The sequence below is a fragment of the Pteropus medius genome, unplaced genomic scaffold (assembly GCF_902729225.1).
Source record: "Pteropus medius unplaced genomic scaffold, Ma_sr-lr_union100, whole genome shotgun sequence".
Taxonomy (NCBI): Eukaryota; Metazoa; Chordata; class Mammalia; order Chiroptera; family Pteropodidae; genus Pteropus; species Pteropus medius.
The window spans coordinates 1081387-1087921 of NW_024345599.1; the positions used below are offsets into that span (position 1 = coordinate 1081387).

Sequence of the window (6535 nt, forward strand, 5' to 3'; positions counted from 1 at the left end):
TTGGTAAGATGGTATAGTTAGCAAGGATGGCTTTTGGAGCCTCTGGTTTTCTGACTATCCAATTTTCACTTTGGGTTATGTTCTCTCCCCTGACACCTTACTCCCATCCCCCATCCCCCATCCCATTCTTCTCCCTTCCAGCTTCCAGCAGTGCTTATTCCCTTTCTTCTTTCCTATTAAAATCTGCTATGAGGATTCCCCCTAATATCATTCATTTAGTCATTTATGAATCAGTATGATTTATTTTATTTAATTTTTAATTTTTTTTTTAGTCGAGGCAACCCTTGGTTGACCTCACAGATTGCAAGGATCTTGTCAACTTACAATCCCTCATTTTTTATTTTATTTATTTTTTATGCCTACAGCACCTGGTCTTCCTAGGTGGTCTCCCATCCAGGTAATAACGAGGCCTGACCCTGCTTAGCTTCTGAGATCAGACAGGATTGGGCTTGTTCAGGGTGGCATGGCCGTAGACCAAATCAGTATGATTTAAATCAAGTTCCTTCCCTCTCACAGAGAGCCTCTCTCTAAGCTTTATCTCCAATTATGGAATTAAAGACTTCATTTTTTATTAAAGGGATTTCAGGCATCAGCGAACTTGTGGGGAAGGTAGATTTTTGGCCAAGCAGACTTTAGGCATCTCAGAACTTGATCCGTGATTGTACCACTAACAATACTTAACACAGTAGCTGGCACACCTCATAGCAATTCAATGGGGATTTGCTGATTGGATAAGTGGTTACCTACTCCTCCTACCAAAAAGGCTTTGACTATTAGGCCTTTCCTTTGACTTTTCAGTGTCTCCTGGATGAATACTGTGGGGCTTGGGCACATTGTGGATCCTGATATTTCAATGGAGTTTGATAATGAAAAAGGTAGCAATATTTGAGAAGACTGAATTTTGAAGGATAATTTAATGAGCAGTCACAAGACAGAATGAGAAAGTTTAACAGACATATATGAATCTTCCAGAATTAAAAACTGTAGAAATTGCTGGAAGATTAGATTATATTAGTAATTTGCTGTAAACTTGCTCTGGCTGTACCTTCAAAGAAGAGTTTATTTCCTGACTGTCAGTCAGCTGTGGCCTGATTAGAGGGAGCAGGATCTGAGCAGGTCAGAGGCTGGGCTCTGTAGTCTTTTCTGGTGAGATTTTTCTTTTGCCTAAAACATAGCAGAAAAAGTGAGTGGAAGGTAGAGAAGAGGTTTATGTATATTTTTATTTTTGCTCATATAAAGCTTATATTTCCATTTAAAATATTTTCAAGAAAAAAACTCTTGGAAAAGTTGACTCCTTAAGCAAGCATTATTTTGAGAGTTTGGGGTGTGGCTTTCTGGCAAGGTGTAGGTTTGAATGAGATTAGCAGACAAGCCCTGTGCTGGGCCTCTTGGCTTCTGCTAACTGGCATTCATCCATATACAACCAGGCCCTTACTGCTGCTGCCACTGCTAGAAATGTCTCTGCTACTGTTCTGGCTGTCTTATACCCTCCTTCATTGTCATCTTGGAGTGGCCCACCCTCCCTGCACATAAATCAATCATTGCAATTTTCCCCGAGAAATCTTAGGAGGAGAGAAAGGTGGTTAAGCACAGATGAAAATACTTCTGCTCTAAGCTCCAAGCCTCTTTTATTGATAAAAGGACAACTTCTCCCAGCTTTGGAATAGGAAATGGGAAGAAAATAGGGTGCTTTGCTCTCCCTTTAACAAATGTAATTCTCTTAACCACTAGAGAACTTTTCATCCCTCATCTCTCACTCCCATTCCTAAAGAAAACCCCAGAGTTGCTTTGTTTTGGGCCTCATATTATTTTTCAATAGATTAAGGCAACAACTGTTAATAAGCAAGGGTTTTGCTCCAGGGCTGTCAAAGCCCTTTTCAAGTCTGCAAACTTTGTTTAGCAATTAAAATAAAAGTGATATGAAATCTCATGTATTCGTGTAAGTGGCTCTTCCTTTCATGTTTTTGCCTGGCTATAACTTGAGATGCTTTTTAGCCACATGATTTTCATTAAGTAGAAAACGTAATTATTCTCTTAGAGCAAAACACTCCCAGTGACCTGTCTAAAGAATACTTTTAACTAATCACTGCTCATCTCAAATTAGAGCAAGAATTGTACTGATTCTGAACAATATGGGGGCAGGGCAATAAAATCAGGCATAATCAGGAGGATCACTTTATAAATTATATAATCTCTAACCATTGTACTGTATACCTGAAACTAATATAAAATAAAATTTAAAAAAGAATAACATCACTGCCCTAATAACTGGTTTTCTACTGCCTAAAGCTTGTAAGCACTTTATTAAAGGCATATTTGGAAATATAAAACCCACTGCATTCTAGGCTCAATAAGGCAAAATGACAATTAGTGAACAATAGTTTTTATAATATTTTTTATTTTTAAATTATAGTTGGCATACCATATTAAATTAGTTTCAGGCATACAACATAGTGATTAAACATCTATATAACTCACAGAATGATCACCTCAATACACCCCAGTATCCATCTAACCCCACACATAGTTATTACGATATTATTAACTATATTCCTTATGCTGTACTTTGTATCTCCATGACTATTTTGTACTTCTTAATCCCTTCTCTCTTTCTTACTTACCCCCTCAAACCCCTCCCATCTGGTAGTTCTCAAAATGTTCTCTGTTTCTATGAGTTTCTGGGGTTTTTTTGTTTGTTTGTTTATTTTGTTCTTTAGATTCCACATGTAAGTGAAATCATATGGCATTTGTCTTTCTCTATCTTACTCCACTCAGTACAATACATTCTAGGTCCATTGTGTAATATCTTTTCCCATCCCATTACTTTTTGTCTGTGTCTTTTAATCTGAAGTGAGTTTCTTGTAGGGAGCATATGTAAAGGTCTTGTTTTCTTTTCCATTCAGCCACCCTATCTTTTGATTGGAGCATTTAATTATTTTTTTCATTTGAAGTGCTTGTTGATAGATAAGTAGTTATTGCCATTGTTTATTCATATTTTCGATACATATTTTTGCTTCTTCTTAAAGAATTCCCTCCAACAGTTCCTATAATACTGGCTTGGTGATGATGATCTCCTTTAGCTTTTTCTTGTCTAGGAAGCTTTTTATATGTCCTTCAATTTTAAATGATAGCTTTGCTGGGTAGAGTAATCTTGGTTGTAGGTCCTGAGTTTTCATCACTTTGAACATTTTGTGCCAAGCTCTTCTGGCCTGCAAAGTTTCTGTTGAGAAATCAGCTGACACTCTTATGAGAGCTCCCTTGTAAGTAATTATTTTTCTCTTGATGCTTTTAAGATTCTCTCTTTGTCTTTAACCTTTGGCACTTTAATTATAATGTGTCTTGATGTGAGCCTCTTTCAATTCATCTTATTTGAGACTTTCTGAGCTTCCTGGACTTGTGTGTCTATTTCCTTAAATAGATTAGTGAAGTCTTCTGTCATTATTCTTAAAATAGATTTTCAATTTCTTGCTCTCTCTCTTCTCCTTCTGGTACACCTATGATGCAAATGTTGTTTTGCTTGATGTTGTCCCAGAGGCCCCTTAAATTGTCTTCATTATTTTGTATTCTTTTTTTTCTTTTTGCTGTTCTGATTGGATGTCTTCCACTATCTCATCCTCTAAATTGCTGATTTGATCCTCCATTCACCCAATCTGTTGATTCCCTCTAATGTACTCTTCATCTCAGATATTGTATTCTTAATTTTTGACTGGTTTCCTTTTATGTTTTTCATCTCTATTTTTATGTTTTATATCTCTTTGTTAAAATTCTCACTGAGTTAATCTACTCTTCCCCTAAGTTCACTGAGCATTCTTATAACCAGTGTTTTGAACTCTGATCTGGTAGATTGTCTCCATTTTGTTGAGTTTTTTTTTTTTTGGAGCTTTGTTCTGTTTCTTTTTTTTTCAATTGGGATATGTTTCTTTGTCTCTCCATTTTGGCTGCCTCTTTGTGTTTGTTTCCATATATTCGGTGGGGCTCCTAAGTTTTCCAGTCTTAGTAGATTGGTTTTGTGTAGTAGGTATCATGTGGGGCCCCGTGGCACAGTCTTCCCTGGTTGCCTGGGCTGGGTACTCAAGGGTGTTCCTTATTTGGGTTGTGTGTGCCTTCTTGTTGTAGTTGAGCCTTGGTTGTTGTTTGTATGACAATGGGTGGGATTGACATTTTAGCTGATTGGTTGTGAGGATTGGCCTGTGAGGGGCTGGCTCTGTGGAGCACAATTCACTTTAGCATAGTTCTGGTGCTTGCGCAGTCTGCCCTTTGGGGGTATCCTCCTCTGGTGCAGCCCTGGGTGGTGCTTCAGCTCTGTTGCTGGTCAAAATAGGCCACTGGGTGTGCTGGCTAATTGGTGAACAATCTTAAAGATTTTTCAATAAAAAGAAGGCTTACTGAGATGTCTAAGAAGTTTGCCACATCATTTGAAATAAAATTTTATTTAATGTAGTTCAAAATCTCACTCTAGTAAGCTTCAAACAAGTATCCAAGTGATTAATACAATTTTCTTTAACTAAAACCCTTAATTAACCAAACATTTTTCTGAATTTAATTTTGCAGAAAGAAATATATCAAAAGATAACCATGTTCTAGTTTTTTTTTTTTTCCTACAGCATTTCTAGTGCACTGTGGGTTCGCTAGGGGTTAGATACAATCTCTTAAGCCTTTTATAACTACATCACTAGTCTGGGCTGATGCCATTGATGGTTGAAAAGATGTCTCCAAGACCCAGCAATATCTTCGATCTTCAAATATTAAATTTTGTTCACTAATGTAACTTGCTATACTGTACTCACTAAGGCAGGAAATTGAACTCATAGGGTTTCCAGCCGTCAATTTTGAAAAATAATCGGGTTTCAGGTTAACCCCCAGTTACCCAGACCAAAAAACAATTAACCACAATATTCTATTCACAGACCCAACAAAGAAAGGATTGGCCATGCTGATGTGTCATTGTATTGAAAGTAGACAAAAATGATTGCCCACAGTTTGGAAATAGTTTTGTTTTATAGTAAATTTGTAGTGTTAGAAATTAGTCTGGGGCATTTGCTGTTATTCCCTATATAGAGTCACCTAGAACAGTAGGTGGCTTTAATATGGCAGATGTTTAAAAAAATTTTTTTTGTGGTCTAAATTGAATATTGAACAGGTACCCTATATATTTTTAAGATATTAAACTAAATTTTGTTGCCAATTGCTCCTGATAATCTGTTTCCTTCTTGTTTTGTACTCTTGCTACTTATTGAATCAATTGAACTTATTGCTTCAGGGAAAGATAGGTATGACCTGGAACAAATGTATCATTGCTCAGCTCAAAGTTTCAAACCGTAATTTTTTGAGTGTATTGTGAGATAACAGTTTCAAAAGTCAGGCTTTGATGAAGGTAAAGATTTCTTTTACATACCAAATGTAAAGTGTGGTGGTCTAAAAACAGTACTGCACCATCACTCATTGTGCAGAAAGGATGGGGGATACTAACATAAGCGAAGTTTCTGCCACTCAAGAAATGGAAAACTGTTTTGGTGCTCTGAGGAGCTTGGAGATATTAGGGAAGGAATGTGCTTAAGCTTAAGATGCCGACCCCACACACTGGGCCACAAAAGAGGTTGATATCATCTTTCCTGTTTATAACCCTTAGAAGGGACCATATGGTACCACATATCAACACAGAGTAGCCACAGTTGAGTAGAAATGGCACCATAGCATGATAAAGCAAAGAGAGGACTGGGATAGTGTACCTGGTCCTGGAGGGCTGTAAAGGAAATCTTCAGTTCTCACATGTCCTGGTGGGGAATGTAAGAGTGAAGAAAGGCTAGGTGGATAAGAAGAGGGATCAGGAAAAGGAGGGAGCTGAGTGTGGCAACCTTACCATTAGAATAATGGCAATGGCTGTGGTCATTAGAAGTGGTTCCCAGCATGATTCTCCAAAGGCCGGTGGCCCCAAGACACTGTGTAGTGGACACCTATTCATGACTCATGATGATCAGACATGATTAGAGACATCTCAGCAGAATTGAGAAAGGAACCAGAGACTACTGTGCAGCACAGAGGTCCCTTATCCAATGCAGTGAGGCTATATAAGCTTTCTTCTGCACCCTGATGTCATCTTGGGGGAGGAGAAGAGAAGATATTTTGAGAAGATAGAGGCTACCCTAATAGGAAGTTTAAACTTGAATTGACTGAATATTAATCTGAAAGATACTGGGGGAATTGGGGCTTCAGCTGAAATGAAGTCAGATATATAAAATTAAGTTGCTTTTCTTTGAGTCAGAGTTTGTAAATTTTACTTCCTCTAATAAATACATCCTCCAATACTTTATAGACTAGGGCAAAGCTCATCTGCCTTTCTAAACTCAGTTCCAATTCTTCCTTTTTAATTAATTTTTTCATATTATTTTTTATTTTATTTTATTTATTTTTCCCAGCTTTATTGTGGTATAATTGACAAATCAAATTATATATATTTAAGGTGCACAATCTGATGATTTGATATATGTATACATTGTGAAATAATTACCACTATCAAGCTAATTAACACATCCAT

At 37.2% G+C, this 6535-nt stretch overlaps 1 pseudogene; it reads right to left on the reverse strand.

Annotated features, from left to right (window-relative positions):
- Positions 1-356: 356 nt before the first annotated feature.
- LOC120611588 (uncharacterized) lies at positions 357-475 on the reverse strand (annotated as a pseudogene).
- Positions 476-6535: the final 6060 nt, after the last annotated feature.